This window comes from Scyliorhinus torazame, chromosome 6, assembly GCF_047496885.1.
Source record: "Scyliorhinus torazame isolate Kashiwa2021f chromosome 6, sScyTor2.1, whole genome shotgun sequence".
Classification (NCBI taxonomy): Eukaryota; Metazoa; Chordata; class Chondrichthyes; order Carcharhiniformes; family Scyliorhinidae; genus Scyliorhinus; species Scyliorhinus torazame.
The window spans coordinates 282,025,044-282,048,560 of record NC_092712.1 but is presented as its reverse complement, the minus strand read 5'-3'; the positions used below and the strand labels follow the sequence as shown (position 1 = coordinate 282,048,560).

Genomic DNA, 23,517 nt, shown 5'->3' with positions numbered 1-23,517 from the left:
GTCTTATGGTGTTATGGACAGAAGAGGGAACAATTACATATCTGAAAAGGCAGTGTACAAAACCTACACTTAACTTTCAATTGCCCAAAATTGCAGGACATTGCAATGCAAATAAATTGTATTATATGAGATAGATGATCTGCAAACCCACCATCATAGAAAAAAGCATTTTTGATAGGCATTGGACTAGAATTTTGCCAACCATTCATAGTCATTGAAGCAAATAAGGATACTCAGACAAAATCCGTACTCTCCAAAGCTGTCCTAACTATTTCAATAATCAACTGCGTCTCCTCGAAATTCTGGTTAAATACTGCAATTCGAAGTAGGCATATGAACAAAATTCCTCAGCCCAGTTTTGCTGGTTGAACAAAATTACTCCTTTACACTCACTATAGGATTCAATGGGTTGGATTCTCCAATTTGAAGACTAAGTACTGATGGCAGCATAGCAACAGTGGCGTTTTACACCCCCGTGGATACGACCGGAGAATTGCCGGGTCCGTGGCCGCGCATGCACAGGGCGGCAGCCTGCAACGGACGCGCCGTGCAACATGCCACCGGCCTCGCCCAGACCCGCCCTGCCAAAAACTGTCCCCCTGTAATCAGCCTCGCCACCCCCGGATCACCTCCCACCAGTGCCCCAGCTCCGCCACAGCCCCCCCAACCACGGAATGGCTCCCCCCGACTGTGGCGGCGCTGCACTCAGTCCGCAGCTGCCACGCCGGCTTCACGAAAATAAAAAGGACAAGTGATCCACGCCGTCGGGAACTCGATCCATCGGGGGCGGAGCATCGGGAAGGGCCTCAGGTGATGTCCTGAGGCCATCTTGACGGCGTGCGGCGTAGTCTTCAGTACGCCGTTTTGGGGCAGGTGGAGCATCGTAAAAGCGGCGCCGCCCCCGATTTCGATGCAAATGGGGATTCTCCAGGCGATCAGCAAACGCGATTTCAGCGTCGGCAACTGGAGAATCCCGCCCAATATTTTTCTCTTTGCATGCCATTAAAAGGGAATATATCCATAAAAATAGTGCCACTGAAAATTTCTCATACTTCTATATAAATTAGAATTTCCACAACATGGACTTGGTTGACACATCCAATAACCAGCAGAATCAGCAGCAGCCTACGGCCAGGAGTTTCCACATGTGGAAAGATGCGTGAGCAGATATATCAATCAGTGATCCCTAGTTTTATTAAAAATTCAATGTAAAAAGAACCTAAATCTCAAGAACTTTTGCTTACCAACATATGTTGGCTCCCAGTCCAACAATGCCTCAATTTTAAAATTCTCATCCTTTAGCTAAAATCCCTCCACAACCTCATCTTCCTATCTCTATAATCACAATGTTAAAATTGCCCAAAAAATGCAAGTTGTTATTGAACTTGAATACTATCTCTCTACAAGTGAATGACTCAAGTACAAATAAGAAAGTATAGAATGAGAAAAGAGTAGATGGTCAAGTTAATCCATTCACAGATCATGTAAACTGTTGAACTATTGCAGTCTATAACCAACTCAGTTAATTTCCTCAAGTATATAAACAACTGCAAGTTAAACTTCTAAGAAAGCAAAACTCTTGTGAAAACTTTTGTTGCCTTGAAATTAAGCAAACAAAACTCCAAGAGGTTAGTTAAACCTAAATGTAACAGTGCACAAATCCATTGTACAGCTCAGCTGCTTCAATGCATTCATTATCGTGAATTGTACATTATTCTTTCTATTGATGTTAATATTTTGATTTTATGTCCTGTTTACATTTGTTCAACTAACTGCTGATCTGTAATACTTTTATTCTTTCATGGGATGTGGGCATGACCAGACCAGCATTCATCTAATTGTCCTTGAGAAGGTGATGACGAACCACCTTCTTGACCTACTGCAATCCATGGGGTGAAGGTACACCTCTTGGGGAGAGAGTTTCAGGATTTTGATTCAGTGACAGTGAAGGAATGTCAATATAGTTCCAAGTCACGATGATGTGTGGCTCAGAGAGGAATTTTTGCAGGTGTGGTGTTCCCATGCATCTGCTGCCACTGTTCTTCTAGATGGTTGAGGTCACAGGTTTGGAAGTTGTTGCCGAAGGATGCTTGGTGAGATGCTGCAGTACACCTTGTAAGTCATACACATTGCTGCCACTGTGCATGTGGTGGAGAGGTGAATGTTGAAGGAGGTGAATTGAGTGCTAATCAAGCAGGCTGTTTTGTCCCAGTTAGTGTTGAGTTTCTTCAGTGTTATTGGAGCTGCAGTGATTCAAGCAAGTGGAAAGTATTCCATCACACCCCTGACATTTGATTTGATTTGAGTTGACTTGATTTGATTTGACTTTATTTATTTATTTATTGTCACATGTACTGAGGTACAGTGAAAAGTATTGTTCTGCTTACGGTCCTGGCAGATCATTCAATACACAAAGACATTGAACATACTCTAATAATTAATTATAGAACATAGTATAATAATGGTTCTAAAAGATATAAGAAGAGGATTTGCAGGGACGAGCTCACAGAGTCACCACGCTCCAATGCCAACTTTAAAAAAAAATAACAAATTTTTTAAAATCCAGCTGCAGCCTATTGTTGTTTTTTGCCTTTTTTGACCTTGATGCACTATCAATTACGACGAGACGAGAGTAGAGAGTAATCGAGGCTTTATTACCCAGAGATGTGTGGCCTCCTACAGCTGCTGCCGAAATGGCTGCAGTTCGGAGAGCACGCATATTTATACTCCGCCTACTGGGCGGAGCCAGCAGGCACGGATCTACCCCCGTACCTGTAGTACAGGGGCCTTACCGTAATACCCTCGTCTGCAGTGCAGTATATACAATATAATACAATAGTGTATTATTTAAATTTCAGAAAAGGTTACAAATTTAGACGGTCGGGCGCCTTGATCCGTCGTTGAGAGCGCCGCAGTGCTGGTGGCGAGTCAGGCGTCTGCTCGGTTGTCAGTGACTCCGGGAGCGTGTCGACATCCTCTTCATCCCCGGGTGGGACCAAGGGGAGGACGGATTGTCCTGGAGCGGGGGCTGTAGTGGGGTGCGCTGGGGAAAGGGAGGGTGGTGCCGGGGAGGGGGAGGAAAGAGTGTGGGGACCCAGCTGGTGCCAGGTCCCTGAGGGAGATTGTGTCTTGGCGGTCCTCGGGGTACGCTGCGTAGGTGTACTGCGGGTTTGCGTGGAGTAGCTGTACCCTCTCAACCAACGGGTCCGTCTTGTGGAGCCGCACGTGCTTGCGGAGGAGAACGGGTCCTGGAGCTGCCAGCCACGTTGGGAGCGAAACCCCGGAGGTGGACTTCCTAGGGAAGGCAAAGAGGCGTTCATGAGGAGTTTCGTTAGTCGCCGTACACATGAGCGACCGAATGGAGTGAAGTGCGTCGGGGAGGACCTCCTGCCAGCGGGAGGCCGGGAGATTTCTGGACCTTAGGGCCAGCTGGGTGGCCTTCCAGACCGTCCCATTCTCCGGCTCCACCTGCCCGTTTCCCCGGGGGTTGTAGCTGGTTGTCCTGCCTGAGGCAATGCCTCTGTTGATCAGGTACTGGCGCAGCTCATCACTCATAAATGAGGATCTCCGGTCGCTGTGGACATAGGCGGGGAAACCGAACAGAGCGAAGATGGTGTTGAGGGCTTTGATGACGGTGGCAGACATGGGATGGGATGGGAATGGTGGCATGGGAAGGCGAAGGGGAATCTGGAATATTCGTCGACCACATTGAGAAAATACGTGTTGCGGTCGGTGGAGGGGAGGGGCCCTTTGAAGTCCACGCTGAGGCGTTCAAAGGGGCAGGAGGCCTTCACCAGGCGCGCACCGTCTGGCCGGTAGAAGTGCGGTTTACACTTCGCGCAGACCTGGCAGTCTCTGGTGACAGCCCTGGCTTCCTCGATGGAGTAGGGCAGATTGCGGACCTTAATAAAGTGATAAAAGCGGGTGACCCCTGGGTGACAGAGATCGACAGGCAGGGTCCGGAGTCGGTCCACTTGTGCGCTGGCACATGTACCTCGGGACAGGGTAGCGGGTGGCTCGTTGAGCTTACCGGGGCGATACAAAATCTCGTAATTATAGGCGGAGAGCTCGCTCCTCCACTGCAAGATCTTATCATTATTGATCTTACCCCACTGTGTGTTGTTAAACATGAAAGCAACCGACCATTGATCTGTGAGGAGAGTGAATCTCCTGCCGGCCAGGTAATGCCTCCAGTGCCGCACAGCTTCAACGATAGCTTGGGCCTCCTTTTCAACGGAGGAGTGCCGAATTTCGGAGGCATGGAGGGTGCGGGAAAAGAATGCCACGGGCCTGCCTGCCTGGTTGAGGGTGGCGGCCAGAGTAACGTCTGATGCATCGCTCTCGACTTGGAAGGGGAGCGTCTCGTCAACCGCGTGCATCACAGCCTTGGCGATGTCGGCCTTGATACGGTTGAAGGCCTGGTGAGCCTCGGCCGTCAGTGGGAAACCGGTGGAGTGGAAGAGTGGGCGGGCCTTGTCCGCATAGTTAGGGACCCACTGGGCGTAGTACGAAAAGAACCCCAGGCATCGTTTGTGGGCCTTGGGGCAGTGGGGAAGTGGGAGATCCATGAGGGGGCGCATGCGATCGGGGTCGGGCCCTAGAACTCCGTTCTGAACCACATAGCCGAGGATGGCTAATCGGTTCGTGCTGAACACACATTTCTCTTTGTTGTAGGTTAGGTTCAGGAGTTTGGCGGTGTGGAGAAATTTGGAAAGATTCGAGTCGTGCCTGCTGGTCGTGGCCGCAGATGGTGATGCTATCCAGGTACGGGAAAGTGGCCCGCAGTCCTTACCGGTCAACCATTCAGTCCATCTCCCGTTGTAAGACCGAGACCCCGTTAGTGACGCCGAAGGGAATGCTAAGGAAATGGTAAAGGCAGCCGTCCGCTTCAAACACGGTGTACGGGCGGTCCGCCTTGCGAATGGGGAGCTGGTGGTAGGCAGATTTCAGGTCCACTGTCGAGAAGACCCGGTACTGTGCAATCTGATTGATCATATCAGATATGCGTGGGAGGGGGTACGCATCGAGTTGCGTGTACCGATTGATGGTCTGACTGTAGTCAACGACCATCCTGTTTTTCTCCCCCATTTTCACCACTGCCACTTGGGCTCTCCAGGGGCTGTTGCTGGCCTCGATGACACCTTCCCGCAGCAGCCGCTGGATCTCAGACCTGATGAAGGTCCTGTCCTGGGCGCTGTACCGTCTGCTCCTGGTGGCGACGGGTTTGCAATCTGGGGTAAGGCTTGCAAACAGAGAAGGCGGGTCGACCTTAAGGGGCGTAAGGCCGCATACAGTAAGGGGTGGCAGGGGCCCGCCAAATTTCAGGGTTAGGCTCTGGAGGTTGCACTGGAAGTCCAGGCCGAGTAGCAAGGCAGCGCAGAGGTTGGGGAGGACGTAGAGCCGGAAGCCGCTGAACTCTACGCCCTGGATGGTGAGGGTGGCGATGCTGTACCCCCGGATCGCCACGGAGTGGGATCTCCCGGAGGCCAGGGAGATTCTTTGGTTAATGGGGTGTACCGCGAGGGAGCAGCGCCTTACCGTATCGGGGTGGATGAAGCTCTCAGTGCTCCCGGAGTCCAGAAGGCAGGATATCTCATGCCTGTCGACCTTCACCTTTGTCGACGCGGTCGCAAGGTTGTGCGGTCGGGACTGGTCGATCGTGACGGGGGCGAGACGCGGCTGGTCGTCGGCGGTTGCAGGCGATGAGCGGCCCGATGAGGTGCCTTACGGGCAGAGGTCCTGAGCCAGGGAAGATGGTGGCGCCCACGAGCTGCATGTGTCCTGAGACAGGCAAGATGGCAGCGCCATCGGGCCGCACGTGTCCTGGGGCAGGCAAGATGGCTCCGCCCATTGGTTGTGAGGCAAGCAAGATGGCGGCGCCCACAGGCCACACGGGTTGTGAGGGGAGGAAGATGGCGGCACCCATGGGTCGCACGTGGTCTGAGGTGAGGAAGATGGCGGCGCCCACTGGCCACACGCGGGGGGTGCAGGGACAATAGCGGCGATTGAGCGGGCCTGGCACACTGCGGCAAAATGTCCTTTCTTGCCGCAGGCCTTGCAGAGCGCGCTCCGCGCCGGGCAGCGCTGCCGGGGCTGAATTGTCTGTCCGCAGAAGTAGCACTTGGGTCCCCGGGGTTGGTTGGCTGCCACGCGGCGCAGGCGTGGGGTTGGCTGGGGGCGGTCGCTGATCGGGTCCACGATGGGGTGGCCACTGGCGGGGTCCACGATGCCCAGGAGGGGTGGGCCGTGCGGTCGGGGGCATACGCCTGTACGTTGCGTGAGGCAACTGTGAGCGAGAGCGCTAGTTTCTTGGTCGCCGCGAGGTCAAGCGTAGACCCTCCTAAGAGGCACTGGCGGATGTAGGCCGACCCTATGCCCCTAGCAGGTTAGAATGTTCAGCGGCCGAAACGGTCTGGCAATCACAGTCTCTCACCAGGGCGAGCAGGGCACGCCAGAAATCTTCCACAGACTCACAGGGAAGTTGGTGCCGCGTGGAAAGGAGGTGTCTGGCGTAGATCGTGTTGGTCTGGCCTCTGCGTAGGTAGGCGCGTCCTGGATGAGGGGAAAGACATCGGAGCTCAGCCGCGTGTACAGAATCTGGAGCTTCTGTGCTTCTGGGATTGGGTCTGTCGCAGATCCGATGTATGCTTCAAAGCAATCTAGCCAATGTGCAAAGTCCTTTTTGGCGTTGTCTGCTCGATGATGCAGCTGTAGGTGATCCGGCTTGATGCAGAGATCCATCTTTGTAAAATCTCTGTGTAATAAATTGATGCGCTATCAATTACGACGAGAGAGTAGAGAATAATCGAGGCTTTATTACACAGAGATGTGTGGCCTCCTGCAGCTGCTGCCGAAATGGCTGCAGTTCAGAGAGCACACACATTTATACTCCGCCTACTGAGTGGAGCCAGCAGGCAGGGATCTACCCCCATACCTGTAGTACAGGGGCCTTACCGTTATACCCTCGTATGCAGTGCAGTGTATACAATATAATACAAAAGTGGTGACTACCACAGACCTTTAAGTCCTGCATCGCCGCCTTTGGATTCTCCTTTCTCTTGTTTCTCCTCCCCTGTTCCTTCAGCCACTGCTGTTGGACATCTCTGGGGGTTTTCACCCTGTTCCTGACTCCTCCGCTGCCACTCTCCTCCGGTCCCCGGGCCTGACCTACTGCTGCTGGGGAAGCTGGGCCACTTCCGTGGTGAGCGGAGCTGTTACAGGTGCCCTCACTCCCCCTGGCTGCTTCTCCGGTCCGTTAGATGGTTCTCCAGACCCTCCCTGGCTGCTCCTCCGGTCTGTTGGCCAGTTTTCCAGACCCTCCCCGACTGCTCCTCCGGTCCGTTGGCTGGTCTCCAGCCCCACTCCAGCCGATCCTCCGGTCTGTTGGTCGGGTCTCCAGTCCCACTCCGGCCACTCCTCCAGTCCGTTGGCCGGGTCTCCAGTCCCGTTCCGTCCGCTCCTCCAGCCTGTTGGCCTTGAAGATGATGGACAGGCTTTGTGGAGTCAAGAGAAGAGTTATTCTCCACAGAATTCCCAGCCTCTGACCTGTTCTTGTAGCCACAGTATTTATAATGCCAGTCCCTTTCAGTTTCTGGTCAATGGCAATACCTAGGATGTCAATAGTGGGAGATTCAGTGCTGGTAATGCCATTGAAAATCATGGGCAGAAGGTTAGTGCTGTGGCTCCAGACTTAAACTGGCGGCTTCCAGTAGCTAACAAAGGGGTGTATTGATCAAAGCCAAAGGCAGTCAAGTAACAGGTACAGAACACTATGCAACAAGTCTTAACACTTTGGCTCCCTGGTCCACACTGTCCGAGATCCTGGGCCCACGCAAACCCACTATTAGCTGGGTTTTGCATGCTCTCGCTCGATTGGCCCTGAGCCGATCACGTAATCCATGGAGCTCACTTCCTTAAAGGGCTGCACTATCGGATTCCTCCTCCCCCTTAAATCCCTTATTACAACTACCCCCAAAACTATATACAGAAGTTACAACTGTGAACAGAGGCAACAAGTGAAAGAGAGTCCATCAAAAAGTCAGTTGGTCCGGAAACCTTTGGGTCTCCCAGAACTCCATAGCACTGCCACAGACTCGGGACTCTTTTGGGCGATCGAATGGTCACCAGTTGGTGCCACCTCAGAAGGCACCACCTCAGTGACAGGTTAACTGGCCTCACCAACCTCGACAGGCGCAGCTGGTTGAGCAGAATCAGGAGTCCCGGGCTCCCCTTGGCTGGAGATAATTGCAGGATTGGGTGCACAGCAACACAGTGTTTAGCACTGTTGCTTCACAGCGCCTGAATCCCAGGTTCGATTCCCGCTTGGTCACTGTCTGTGCGGAGTCTGCATGTTTTCCCTGTGTCTGCGTGGGTTTCCTCCGGGTGCTCCGGTTTCCTCCCACAAGTCGTGAAAGACGTGCTGTTAGGTAATTTGAACGTTCTGAATTCTCCCTCCGTGTACCCGAACAGGCGCCAGAATTTGGTGACTAGTGGCTTTTCACAGTAACCTCATTGCAGTGTTAATGTAAGCCTGCTTGTGACAATGAAGATTATTATTATTATTTGGAGTGTTCATCACACTAGATGAACTTGTTGACTCTAAGTTGGGGGTCACCACCCCTCGATTCCTCAAATGATCTATGTATTTTCGGACAGTTTTCCCGTTAACACTGACCACACTAAAACACCAGCCCTGACTGGGCCACAGCCCGTCCTTCTTACCAAAGTGGGCCTGAACCAAAATTACAGACCATGGGCGAAATTCTCCCCCAACGGCGCGATGTCCGCCGACTAGCGCCAAAAACGGCGCCAATCAGATGGGCATCGCGCCGGCCCAAAGGTGCGGAATGCTCCGCATCTTTGGGGGCCGAGCCCCAACATTGAGGGGCTAGGCCGACGCCGGAGGGATTTCCGCCCCGCCAGCTGGCGGAAATGGCGTTTCTTGCCCAGCCAGCTGGCGCGGAAATGCGGCGCATGCGCGGGAGCGTCAGCGGCCGCCGACAGTTTCCCGCGCATGCGCAGTGGGGAGAGTCTCTTACGCCTCCGCCATGGTGGAGGCCGTGGTGGAGGCGGAAGTGAAAGAGTGCCCCCACGGCACAGGCCCGCCCGCGGATCGGTGGGCCCCGATCGCGGGCCAGGCCACCGTGGGGGCACCCCCCGGGGTCAGATCGCCCGCCGCCCCCCCCAGGACCCCGGAGCCCGCCCACGCCGCCTGGTCCCGCCGGTAAATACCAGCTTTGATTTACGCCGGCGGGACAGGCAATTTCTGGGCGGGGCTTCGGCCCATCCGGGCCGGAAAATTGAGCGGGGGGTCCCGCCAACCGGTGCGGCCCGATTCCCGCCCCCGCCCAATCTCCGGTACCGGAGACTTCGGCGGGGGCAGGGGCAGGATTCACGGCGGCCAACGGCCATTCTCCGATCCGGCGGGGAGTCGGAGAATGACGCCCCATATCCGGGTCTCCTACCCAGAATGATCTGTCACCCCTTTTGGAAACACAAGACCAATCTGGTTCTCAACCGACAGCCCATGAGCAGCTCAGGTGGTGTGACCCCCGTGGTGGAATGAGTGGTTGAATTGTACATGACAGGTTGAAGTCATGGATTTGAGTGGAATGGGATGATGTAATTAATGGGAAGAGCCATGGCTCTCTCTCTCTTTCCAAGCAGTCTTTTAAAACAACTCTTTATCCAAAGATTGTCGAGCAATCATGTGTTTGCGAACTTTATTTAAACATGGGGCGTCATGGCCGCCGTGAATCCCGCCCCCGCCGGTTGCCGAAGTCTCCGAAGGGAGAAAAGTCGGCGGGGCGTTAATGTCGCCGCTGCCGTCGGAGAATGTCACGGGTCTGCGCAAGGCAGCCAATTTTCGGCCTGCCGATATTCTCCCTTCCGGATGGGCCGAAGTCCCGTCGACGTGATGACCGTTCACGTCGACGTAAATTAAACCTCCTTTTCATCGGCGTGACCCTGTGCTCCAGGTTCACGCCGACCAGCGTGGAGGTGAGTGACGGCCTGGGGGGTTGGCTCTGGGAAGGCGATGGCGTGGCCGCAGTCTGAATGCGTGAGGAGAGGTGTGTCTCGGGTTGTGTGTGTGTGTGTGTGCGGCGGGGGGGGGGGGGGGGTTAGAGTAGGCTGGGCTCCGGGGGAGTGCCGGGAGGGGGTCCGTGCCGGGGAGGGGGATTGGGAGTCCGTGCCGGGGTGGAGGTTGGGGGGGGGGTCCGTGCCGGGGTGGAGGTTGTGGGGGGGTCCGTGCCGGGGTGGAGGTTGGGGGGGGGGTCCGTGCCGGGGTGAAGGTCGGGGGGGGGGGGGTCCGTGCCGGGGTGGAGGTCGGGGGGGGTCCGTGCCGGAGTGGAGGTTGGGGGGGGGTCCGTGCCGGGGAGGGGGATGGGGGGTCCGTGCCGGGGTGGAGGTTGGGGGGGGGGTCCGTGCCGGGGAGGGGGATCCGTGCCGGGGTGGAGGTTGGGGGGGGGGTCCATGCCGGGGAGGGGGATGGGGGGTCCGTGCCGGGGTGGAGGTTGGGGGGGTCTGGGCCGGGGTGGAGGTTGGGGGGGGGGGGTCCGTGCCGGGGTGGAGGTTGGGGGGGGGGTCCGTGCCGGGGTGGAGGTTGGGGGGGGGGGGTCCGTGCCGGGGTGGAGGTTGGGGGGGGGGGGTCCGTGCCGGGGTGGAGGTTGGGGGGGGGTCCGTGCCGGGGAGGGGGATGCGAGGGCAAGTGAGTTGGTCCACCTGGCCAGGTGCCAGCCTCCAACAGTTAGACCCATGCGGTCCATGCCACCTGGCTGGGGGGAGGAGGGGATATGGACAATGATGACGTGTCGTCGTTCCCCTCCCCCCCCACCAGGCCGTCATGTTTTCCGATCATCCAGCGATTTTGGCCGCCGTGGCGGCAGCCGCTCATGTCTATGTTGCCCTGGATGAGGAGGAGGAGGAGGAGGAGGAGGAGGAGCGTGCCAGAGAGGCGGCGCAGGCTGCCGCAGAGGGACAGGCGGCAGCCGCCCAGGCTGGAGGGACACCTGACCGACAGGACGAGGAGGGGGAGGAGGACGTCGCGGCCCCACGGCAACGGAGGCACCCGAGGGCGCCCCGTGTGTACCGGCCCCGGCAGTCATACCAGGACCTCACGGACCGGGAATGCAGGAGGAGACTCCGGATGAGGCGGGAAACCGTGGCACACATCTGCCACCTGCTGGCACACCTGTCACCGCGTGGCACTGGCGGGGGACACCCTCTCCCCGTGTCCGTCAAGGTTACGGTGGCCCTGAACTTTGATGCAACGGGGTCATTCCAGGCACCGAGTGGGGACCTGTCCGGCATATCGCAGACATCGGTGCATCTGGGCAGTGACAGATGCCCTATATGCCATGGCGCACCGCTACATCTGCTTCCCTGTGGACCGGGCCAGCCAAGATGCCCGGGCCGTGGGCTTCTCTGCCGTGGCGGGTACCCCATGATCCAGGGCGCAGTCGATGGGATGCACGTCGCCGTGCGGCCACCTGCAGATAACAGGGCCGTGTTCACCAATAGGAAGGGGACCTATTCGATGAACATACAGGTGGTCTGCGACCACCGCATGATGATCCTGCACGTCTGCGCCCGTTACCCAGGCAGTGTACACGACTCATACGTGTTGTCGCGGTCATCCATCCCCAGCATGTACGAGGGTCGCCATCCCCGGCTGAGGGGCTGGTTGCTGGGCGACAGGGGCTACCCATTGCGATCGTGGCTGATGACGCCTATACGGAGGCCACGCAATGAGGCGGAGAACCGCTACAATGATGCCCATGTAGCGACAAGGGGAGTGATAGAGAGGTGCTTTGGCGTGCTGAAGATGCGTTTCAGGTGCCTGGACCTCTCTGGGGGTGCCCTCCAGTATCGGTCAGATAGGGTCGGCCGCATCATTGTGGTGTGCTGCGATGTGCCGCAGGCAGAGGAGGGCGGAGGGGAGGAGCAGCAGGAAGAGGCGCAGTCCTCCCCAGATGATGTGGATGGGGGTAATGGTCAGGGCAGACGGGGTAGACACAGGCGGGTGGCTGTCCACCGTTACCGGCTGGCCCAGCAGGCACGGGACAGACTGATAGCCGCCCGCTTCACTGACTAGATGGGCGTGGGAATCGGGTAGTATGGCCACAGACCACACACCATGGCAACAGCCGACCACCCACACCCCCCACCCATCCACCCACCCAGCACCCTCACCCCCCTCCCCAACCCCACCCATCCCACCCGCATGCACACCACCCCCCCCCCATTGCCGATCCACCTGCGGCACAACGGGCCGGGCTCACACAGTTGCGGGTGGACGCGTGTCTATTGCAGGCCATGGAGGATGATGACAACCCGCCCTGCGGTGAGCTCCTGGCTCTACATCGTTGGACTATGTCTGACCCATGGCCACAGTACCACCATCCACCCGGACCATCCCTGCATGCGGCTGTGACACTGCAGCGCACGGTCCCGTCCTCTGCCCGGGGAATGTTGATGGCGGCCCAGGGGGAAGGGGGCAGACTCACCTGGGGCTGAGGTAAGACCACCCCTCACACACACACTTGCGCTCAACGTACATGACACCCCCGCACGCTTTGGACAGAGCACAAAGGCAGCTTCTGTAGGTGTAAAATTGACATTAATAACCAAAGGAGTTCATGCACGTGCCCTAGCCCCTAAAACGCATCTGTGCCCTGCACCCGTGCCAACTTACTCAGTGTCTAATTGTTTGGCCTTACGGGCCCTTTGACTACGTCTCCGTGGTTCCCCAGACGGTACAGCAGAACTGGAGGTGGACTCCTGTGATTCCTGCCCTGTGACACTGGATCCCTTTGGCGGCCGTTTACTGGGGCGTCCTGGCATAGATGGGCCAGGCTGCGGCCCGGGCGACTGGGATGGCGAGCTGCCAGCCTGTCCTGCCCGTTGCCCACCCGATGCACCTGGGACGGAAGGGGGGGAGTCCGAGGTGTCGCGGTGTACCGGGACCTCCCCTACAGGGGGAGCCGGGACGGACCACACCACCTCCTCCTCCCTCGAGGTGCCCGATGGCCCCCAGGCCTCTACATGGGTGGGGGATGCGAATGGACTGGCCATCTGACGCCCCCCCCGACATCTGGCGCTGCCAGTCCTGGAGGCCTGTGCTGGTATCGACAGGGGTCTGCAGGTTTGCAGCCATAGAGCCCAGAGGGTTGGCAAACCCTGTCTGTGACAGTGCGACGCCGGCTCGCACATGGCCACTGGCGCCGATGCCCTCAGCGATGGCCTGCAGAGACTGGGCCATGGCCTGCTGAGACTGGGCCATGGCCTGCTGCGACTGGGCCATGGCCTGCAGAGACTGGGCTATGGCGTTGAGCGCCTCTGCCATCTGGCGCTGACACTGGCTCATGGCCTCCTGTGAGAGGGCAGCCATTTCCTGGGCCACAGACGCCACCTGCACGGAAAGCCCCAGGCCTCGCAAACCGTTCCCCATGTCTGACACCGTCGCACCCATTGCCTCCACCGCGGACGCCACCCGTGCGGTGTCAGCTTGGGTGGCACGCATGATCGGCACCACTCCCAGCTCCTGGACGCGGGTGGACTCCTCCACCTGCGACTGCAGCCGCCGCAAGCCGCCCGTCACCCTCTTCGCCCGTCTCCGGGTCGGTGGTTGCATCGGATCTATGTGTGGGTGTGGTAACTCCAGGAACCATCTGGGCGGCAGATGTTCGCTTGGGCTGGGCTGCCCTCCGACCGCCTGGCCCCTCTCCTGCTCCTACCTCCACCTGCTGTACCGGGACGGCTGTATTGTGCGCACCAGTGAGTGTACCAGACGCCTCATCACTAAAGTGCCCAACCGAGGTGAGTGTTTCTGCGATGGTGGAGGGTGTTGGTGACAGCAGTGGCGTTGTGTCGTGCTCTTCGTCCCACTCTGAGTCCATGGCACTTTGGAGTGGGGGTTCGTCTCCACCCATCCACTCCGAGTCACTGTCCGGTATTTCGTCTTCCTGGGCAGTGCTGTCCCGGGTAGTGGTGTCCCGGGTAATGGTGTCCCGGGTAATGGTGTCCTGGGTAGTGGTGTCCTGGGTAGTGGTGTCCCGGGTAGTGGTGTCCCGGGTAGTGGTGTCCCGGGTAGTGGTGTCCCGGGTAGTGGTGTCCTGGGTAGTGGTGTCCTGGGTAGTGGTGTCCTGGGTAGTGGTGTCCTGGCTCGGATGTGACGGGGGCCTGTGGCTGCCCCCCTCGTCGCTGGGTGGTCGCTCCCGCACGTGACGGGGGTGTCGTCTCCCTGTTGCTCCAGGTCTCTCCGTCTCCCGTGGCCTCCGAGGGGCATCCTGCGGTCGTCGCATGCTGGAGGGTCCGTGTCTCTCCGTCTCCCGTGGTGTGCGAGGGGCATCCTGCGGGCGTCGCATGCTGGAGGGTGCGGGTCTCTCCGTCTCCCGTGGTGTGCGAGGGGCATCCTGCGGGCATCGCATGCTGGAGGGTGCGGGTCTCTCCGTCTCCCGTGGTGTGCGAGGGGCATCATGTGGGCGTCGCATGCTGGAGGGTGCGGGTCTCTCCGTCTCCCGTGGTGTGCGAGGGGCATCCTGCGGGCGTCGCATGCTGGAGGGTCCGGGTCTCTCCGTCTCCCGTGGCCTCCGAGGGGCATCTTGCGGGCGTCGCATGCTGGAGGGTCCGGGTCTCTCCGTCTCCCGTGGCCTCCGAGGGGCATCCTGCGGGCGTCGCATGCTGGAGGATTCGTGTCTCTCCGTCTCCCGTGGCCTCCGAGGGGCATCCTGCGGGCGGTCTGCATCTGCGGGGATGGGTGCCTGGACGTTTGGTCCTGCGATACACAATGAAGCATGCATGGTTAGACATCAGGCAGTGATCAGGCGATATGGGGGAGGGGGATATAGGGGAGGGGGGGATATGGGGACGGGCTGTCGGTGGCTCACTTGCTACTACGCCCCCGACCTCTGCATCAGCAACCGCCCGGTCGTCAGGTCCGCCAGCCAGTTCCAGGGCCCTTTCCTCGTGTTCGGTCAGTGGCCTCTCATCAGCGGGGCCTCCTCCAGTCCTCACATGCTCCCTATTGTTGTGTGCGCGCTTATCCTGTGGGGGGGGGGGGGTGGCAGGGGTAAAAGGCAACACTGTTAGGCAGGTATATGAATGCACGCCATCGGTTGCGCGTGCATTGCAGAGGTTAAGGTTAGGGCTGGATTCACTTGGGGATATGGGGGAGGGGGGATATGGGGGAGGGGGGATATGGGGGAGGGGGGATATGGGGGAAGGGGGATATGGGGGAGGGGAGGATATGGGGAGGGGGATATGGGGGAGGGGGGATATGGGGGAGGGGGGATATGGGGAGGGGGGATATGGGGAGGGGGGATATGGGGGAAGGGGGGATATGGGGGAGGGGGGATATGGGGGATATGGGGGAGGGGGGAATATGGGGGAGGGGGGAATATGGGGGAGGGGGGATATGGGGAGGGGGGATATGGGAAGGGGGGATATGGGGAGGGGTGGATATGGGGGGGATATGGGGAGGGGGATATGGGGAGGGGGGATATGGGGAAGGGGGAGATGGGGAAGGGGGATGTGGGGGAGGGGGGATATGGGGGAGGGGGATATGGGGAGGGGGGATATGGGGGAGGGGGATATGGGGGAGGGGGATATGGGGGATATGGGGCAGGGGGCATATGGGGGAGGGGGATATGGGGGAGGGGGGATATGGGGGAAGGGGGGATATGGGGGAGGGGGGATATGGGGGAAGGGGGGATATGGGGAGGGGAGGATATGGGGGAAGGGGGATATGGGGAGGGGGTGATATGGGGGATATGGGGAGGGGGGATATGGGGGAGGGGGTGATATGGGGGAGGGGGTGATATGGGGAGGGGGATATGAGGGAGGGGGATATGGGGGAGGGGGGATATGGGGGAGGGTGGGATATGGGGATGGGGGGGATATGGGGGAGGGGGGATATGGGGGATATGGGGAGGGGGGATATGGGGGATATGGGGGAGGGGGATATGGGGGAGGGGGGATTTGGGGGAGGGGATATATGGGGAGGGGGGATATGGGGGATATGGGGAGGGGGGATATGGGGGAGGGTGGGATATGGGGAGGGGGGATATGGGGGAGGGGGGATATGGGGGGGGATATGGGGATATGGGGGAGGGGGGATATGAGGGATATGGGGGAGGGGGGATATGGGGGAGGGGGTCATATGGGGAGGGGGGGATATGGGGAGGCTCACCCTGCCTGCTCTGACGAGGTCGTTCATCTTCTTGTGGCATTGCGTGCCTGTCCGTGGCGTCAGGGCCGCAGCGGTGACGGCCTCTGCCACTTCCCTCCACAGACGCCGGCTGTGGCGTGGGGCAACTCTGCGGCCGTGCCCGGGATACAGGGCGTCCCTCCTCTGCTCCACCGCGTCCAGGAGCGCCTCCACATCCCGTGACTCGAACCTCGGGGCTGAGCGGCGGCCAGCCATCCAGTCGGGTGTTGCGGTCGGGTGTTGCGGTCGGGTGGGGGGGAGCAGCGCGGCCTTATGAGCCGTCACATCGTGTGGCGCGTATGACGCTGCACGGCGTGAACCACTGCGCAAGCGCGGATCCCGTTCCGTCGCTGCTAGCCCATTTCGGGCCGGAGACGTTCGACCCATTTTTCCGATGTGACGCAAGTCGGATTTGCGCCGTTTTTTGCGCCGATCGGCGGACTTTCCGCCGATAACGGAGAATTTCGCCCATGGTTTTTGGCCTGTGATCGGATTTGCTTGATTGGAGATAATGAAGGTATCAGTTAGAAGTTAAAGTGTTTCTTTTTATTGTTCAGCATTATTTAACTGGTAATTGTAAGTTATAAGTAGTTTAATCCTGTGTTAATAATAAAGTTTGTTTTAATATAACAATATAGAAAAATCATTCTATGATTCTATATCCCTAATTTTGCACGGAATCACTTCTGGAGCGAAGTATCCTTTCCTCACAGTTTTACAAATTAAACAAAAGTATTGGGTTCCTGTCCGGTATCCTAGCAAATGTTGGGGTCTGGTCCGGGATCGTAATAATTGACAAATATCTATGCTTCTATGCCTTAATCCAGCCAGTTCCTTGTGGAAGGCGTCTTCATACCTCAAGACATCTAGGAGAACACCGTTGGATATTTTGAAGATTTCCACCCAGTTAAGCCTAATCTTTTGTAACCAGTCTCTTTCCAACAGATTGGGTCTATGTCCTTCCATAACAACCAAAGGCAGATTGGTCTCCTGCCCTCTGTAGGCCACTGAAGTATTGGCTTTTCCAGGAAACTTCAAAATTTTCCTGGTGTATGTTGAAAGCTTGGCCCTAGTGTTCTTCAAGCTTAAAGACTCAGTTCCTGCACCAAGATATTGGAAAGTTTGCTCACCCACTGCAGCCACTGAAGCCCCGGTGTCGACTTCCATTTTAAGAAGTTTACTAATTACTCTTCACAGAATTTAAATCAGAGCATTCTTATTCAATTGGACTGCATTCAACCAATACATTGCATGCTCTCCTTCAGAGACCTTCTCCACTATGTTCTGTAGCGCTGTGGTCTCTGCTGCTGTTGTATTTTTTTGCATTGGCGTGCTTTGCCTCACATGGCTAGGTGGATTGGCCATGATAAATTGCCCTTAGTAACCAAAAAGGTTAGGAGGGGTTATTGGGTTACGGGGATAGGGTGGAAGTGAGGGCTTTAGTGGGTCGGTGCAGACTCGATGGGCCGAATGGCCTCCTTCTGCACTGTATGTTCTATGGCAACATGCTTGTATGTGTCCCCTTCGATGCATCAGAAACACACAAACTCCTGAAATTGACAGGTGTCTACCCCGCAAGACAAGCAGTCCACCTCGGACTCAGGTTGACGTCCCGACCTCTTCTCATTTCTTCTGGTCAGATACCGATGACCATGTCTGGTTCTGTGCTTTGCCAGTTGATCCCACTGCGGACCTCACTGCCATGCCACCCCATATCACCTCTTCAGCCATGCTTTGGAGCTCAGTGGCACCTTTAATGGCACATTCCGTTGCCTGAGCTATCTCTACCACTTTTCCCAACGTAATAAGATTCTTCTGGATATTAAGGCTATGGATCGCACAAACCAACTGATCACACAACATGTCACTAAGCGCGGTCCCGGACTCACAGTGCTCAGCAAACTGGCAAAGCCTGGCTATGAAGACTGAGACAATCTCTTCATGGTCCCTCACTACAGAGTTACATTTATAACGTTGGAGGATAATAGAGGTCCTTGGGTTTAAATGTTCTTTAACCAATTTCACTATGTGGTCAAAGTCCTTCCAGGGATGTGAGGTTACTAATCAAATTTGCGGGGCCCGCAAACTGTCAGAGATATCATCTTCTGCTTGTTCTCGCCTGTGATCTCGTCCACGATAAAAATAAAATGAAGCTGTTCGATGTAATGACTCCAATCCTCAACTCCTTGGTCAAATGGGTCTAGTTTACCAATGATAGGCATTTTCACTCACAGTTTGAATGATTCCAACTCTTACTCGAGCTTCTCCAGTTTCTCAACTGTTCCTTCCTTCCCCCGTCAATTCAGGACTGTCAGCTGCAACCTGAAACTTTTACCTCATCGTCAATGTGGTGGCTCATGACATACACTGGAGGCTTCCAGTAGTTAACAAAGGGTTTATTGATGAAAGGCAAAAGCAATTAGATAACAGGCACAGAACACAATACAATAAGTCTTAACACTTCAGATCTCTGGTCCACACTGCCCGGGGTCCTGCGCCCAGGGCCACGTGCAAACTCCCCATTGGCCGGAATTTGTGTGCTATTGGCCCCGAGCCGGTCACGTGGTCTGTGGCGCCTGCCTCTTAAAGGGGCCTCACTATCACAATTAGATTCTCTCTTCTTGGAAATGGTCATTGCCTGGCATTTGTGTGACAAGAATATTACTTGCCACTTATCAGTCCAAGCCTGAATGTTGTCCAGGTCGTGCTGCATTTGGACTACATCAGTATCTGAGGAGTCATGAAGGTGCTGAACATAGTGTATTCATCAGCCAATACCCTACATCTAACCTTATGATGGAGGGAAGGTCATTGATGAAGCAGCCTAGATGGTTGGGCTGAGGACACTAACCTGCAGTGATGTTCCAGGATTGAGATGATCAGCCTCTAATAACTACAATCATCTTCCTTTGTCCCCCCCCCCCCCACCCCACCACCACCACCACCCCGATTCCAACTTTGCTTGGGTTCCCTTTTGTCACACTTGGTCAATTTGTGCCTTGATGCCAAGGGCAGTCACTCTCACCTCAACTGTAGAGTTACTGTAAGTCTTACTTATGAACAATTAAATAATGTTTTGTCTATGTTCCTTGAGCACACATACAAGCATTCCACCTTACATTAGTCAAGCAAGATCTTACTTTTTTTAATGCTGTCTGATCAAATAACTTCTCGGAAATATTCCAGTATGACGTGATTCGTCATAACTTAGCAGTCTAATCAAATGGTGAATTGTCGGTTCTTCATTGTGATCTGTGATGTTTGCAAGTCATTTGTAGTTTGACACATTTTTGTTTTTAATAATCTGTGCAGGGAACCAAATGGCCCAAAGTCAACCATACAGCAACATAGGCGTTTTGAAAATCAACACTTTTCTTGTTCGAGGGTAATTTAAATAATTGTTTTTTGCTTAAATTTGTTTTGTCACGCTGGTGTAATTCATTCCTAATCTCTATAAAGAGAATGTATAGGTATGATTGAGGAGCAATATTAGTTAAATTTTTTGAGTCTCCTACATATGCCTTTCTCTGCTCCTTATTGCAGCATATAAATTAATGCGCTAGAACAGCATTTTCCAAACTGAAACAGATCAATTCAAGAATTAGGAAATATAGATAATGTGCAGAAAAGATGGCTTGATTGAATTGTAATGATGTCATGGATACATAATTCTAAAGTGGCATCAAGTTTTCAGTGTAGCAGACTGCACTAATGTCAAATGTTATCTTATAGTGGTTCTAATGGGGTTCTAATTGAAAATTTAAATGTAAAATGAATTAACAGTGCACTTGGCACTTAAATCATTCGTCTCGATTTTAGCCAGGGATATGTTCCAAGGTTGGGAAGCCTAGGAGAATGGGTTTCCTGATTTTTTTTTTGTTGATTTCCCGTCTACAGCAGCATGATAGGTTCCAGTCCTGTCAGGTACGGAAGCCTATAGCAGAAGACCCCAGGGTTGGGTACAGGTAGGTCTACTATGGGAAGCAGGGGCTTGGAGCATTTGCAACAAAGGTCCCATTCATGGAGCCAGATGGTGACTGGGAATGTCCAATAGTGACCAGGGGCGAAATTCTCCGTTATCGGCGCAAAGTCCGCCGATCGGCGCAAAAAACGGCGCAAATCTGACCTGCGTCACGCCGCAAAAATCGTCGCGAAGTCTCCGGCCCGAAATGGGCTAGCAGCGACATGACGGGATCCGCGCTTGCTCACGTGGTTCACGCCGTGCAGCGTCATACACGCCGCACGGCGTGACGGCTCATAAGGACGCGCTGCTCCCCCCCACCCGACCGGAACACCCGACCGGATGGCCGGCCGCCGCTCAGCCCCGAGGTTCCAGTCACGGGATGTGGAGGCGCTCCTGGACGCAGTGGAGCAGAGGAGGGAGGCCCTGTATCCCGGGCACGGCCGCAGAGTTGCCCCACGCCACAGCCGGCGTCTGTGGAGGGAGGTGGCAGAGGCCGTCACCGCTGCGGCCCTGACACCACGGACAGGCACCCAGTGCCACAAGAAGGTGAACGACCCCGTCAGAGCAGGCAGGGTGAGCCTCCCCCCCTGCCCGATATCCATATCCCCCATATCCCCCCACCCCCATATCCCCCCTCCCCAATATCCCCCATATCCCCCCTCCCCCATATCCCCCCTCCCCCATATCCCCCCTCCCCTATATCCCCCATATACCTCCCTCCCCCATATCCCCCATATCCCCCCTCCCCCATATCCCCCCTCCCCTATATCCCCCTTCCCCATATCAACTGATCACTGCCTGCGTGTCTAACCATGCATGCTTCATTGTGTATCGCAGGAGCAAACGTCAAGGCACCCATCCCCGCAGATGCAGACCGCCCGCAGGATGCCCCTCGGAGGCCACGGGAGACGGAGAGACCCGGACCCTCCGGCATGCGACGCCCGCAGGATGCCCCTCGCACACCACGGGAGACAGAGAGACCCGGACCCTCCGGCATGCAACGCCCGCAGGATGCCCCTCGCACACCACGGGAGACGGAGAGACCTGGAGCAACAGGGAGACGACGCCCCCATCACGTGAGGGTTTCGACGACGCAGGCGTGTGCCACCCAGCGACGAGAGGGGCAGCCACAGGCCCCCGTCACAGCCAAGCCAGGACACCACACCCCAGGACACCACTACCCAGGACACCACTACCCAGGACACCACTACCTAGGACACCCCTACCCGGGACAGCACTACCCAAGAAAATGAAATACCGGACAGTGACACAGAGTGGATGGGTGGAGACGAACCCCCACCCCAAAGTGCCATGGACTCAGAGTTGGACGAAGAGCACGACACATGCCACTGCTGTCACCAACACCCTCCACCATCGCAGAAACACTCACCTCGGTTGGGCACTTTAGTGATGAGGCGTCTGGTACACTCACTGGTGCGCACAACACAGCCGTCCCGGTACAGCAGGTGGAGGTAGGAGCAGGAGAGGGGCCGGGCGGTCGGAGGGCAGCCCAGCCCAAGCGAACATCTGCCGCCCAGATGGATCCCGGGTTCCTGGAGTTACCACACCCACCCATAGATCCGATGCAACCACCGATCCGGAGACGAGCGAAGAGGGTGACGGCCGGCTTGCGGCGGCTGCAGTCGCAGGTGGAGGAGTCCACCCGCGTCCAGGAGCTGGGAGTGGTGCCGGTCATACGTGCCACCCAGGCCGACACCGCACGGGTGGCGTCCGCGGTGGAGGCAATGGGTGCGACGGTGTCAGACATGGGGAACGGTTTGCGAGGCCTGGGGCTTTCCGTGCAGGCGGCGTCTGTGGCCCAGGACATGGCTGCCCTCTCACAGGAGGCCATGAGCCAGTGCCAGCGCCAGATGGCAGAGGCGCTCAACGCCATGGCCCAGTCTCTGCAGGCCATGGCCCAGTCTCAGCAGGCCATAGCCCAGTCTCTGCAGGCCATCGCTGAGGGCATCGGCGCCATTGGCCATGTGCGAGCCGGCGTTGCACAGTCACAGACAGGGTTTGCCAATCCCCTGGGCTCTATGGCTGCAAACCTGCAGACCCCTGTCGATACCAGCACGGGCCTCAAGGACTGGCAGCGCCAGATGTCGGGGGGGGCGTCGGATGGCCAGTCCGTTCGCATCCCCAGCCCATGTAGAGGCCTGGGGGTCATCGGGCACCCCGAGGGAGGAGGAGGTGGCGTGGTCCGTCCCGGCTCCCCCTGTAGGGGAGGTCCGGGAACACCGCGACATCTCGGACTCCCCCCCCTTCCGTCCCAGGTGCATCGGGTAGGCAACGGGCAGGACAGGCTGGCAGCTCGCCATCCCAGTCGCCCGGGCCGCAGCCGGGCCCATCTAGGCCAGGACGCCCCAGGAAACGGCCGCCAAAGGGATCCCGTGTCAGAGGGCAGGAATCACAGGAGTCCACCTCCAGTTCTGCTGTACCGTCTGGGGAACCACGTAGACGTAGTCAAAGGGCCCGTCAGGCCAAACAATTAGACACTGAGTAAGTTGGCACGGGTGCAGGGCACAGATGAGTTTTAGGGGCTAGGGCACGTGCATGAACTCCTTTGGCTATTAAAGTCAATGTTACACCGACAGAATCTGCCTTTGTGCTCTGTCCAAAGCGTGCGGGGGTGTCATGTACGTTGAGCGCAAGTGTGTGTGTGTGAGGGGTGGTCTTACCTCAGCCCCAGGTGAGTCTGCCCCGTTCCCCCTGGGCCGCCGTCAACATCCCCCCGGTCAGAGGACGGGACCGTGCGCTGCAGTGTCACAGCCGCATGCAGGGATGGTCCGGGTGGATGGTGGTACTGTGGCCATGGGTCAGACATAGTCCAACGATGTGGAGCCAGGAGCTCATCGCAGTGCGGGTTGTCATCATCCTCCATGGCCTGCAATAGACACGCGTCCACCTGCAATTGTGTGAGCCCGGCCGTTGTGCCGCAGGTCGATCGGCAAGGGGGGGGGGTGTGCATGCGGGTGGGGTGGGTGGGGTTGGGGAGGGGGGTGAGGGTGCTGGGTGGGTGGATGGGTGGGGGGTGGGGGTGGTCGGCTGTTGCCATGGTGTGCGGTCTGTGGCTGTACTACCCGATTCCCACGCCCATCTAGTCAGTGAAGCGGGCGGCTATCAGCCTGTCCCGTGCCCGCTGGGTCAGCCGGTAACGGTGGACAGCCACCCGCCTGTGTCTCGCCCGTCTGCCCTGACCATTGCCCCCATCCCCCTCATCTGGGGAGGACTGCGCCTCTTCCTGCTGCTCCTCCACTCCGCCCTCCTCTGCCTGCGGCACATCGCCCCTCTGCTGGGCTATGTTGTGCAGGACGCAGCACACCACAATGATGCGGCCGACCCT

The 23,517-nt window shown here is 57.0% G+C and overlaps 1 protein-coding gene across 7 annotated transcripts in view; it reads right to left on the bottom strand.

Moving 5' to 3' along the window:
• LOC140425469 (uncharacterized protein C7orf57-like) overlaps positions 1-23,517 on the bottom strand; it is a 279,645-nt gene that overhangs the window by 211,689 nt on the left and 44,439 nt on the right. The window contains exon 1 of one of the 7 annotated variants that reach the window (XM_072509771.1): positions 19,348-19,420. The exons of the other annotated variants lie outside the window; for them this stretch is intronic. The gene's annotated coding sequence lies outside the window, so the exon portion shown is untranslated. Of the gene's footprint in view, positions 1-19,347; positions 19,421-23,517 lie in introns of those variants that run through there. 7 annotated transcript variants of the gene reach the window in all.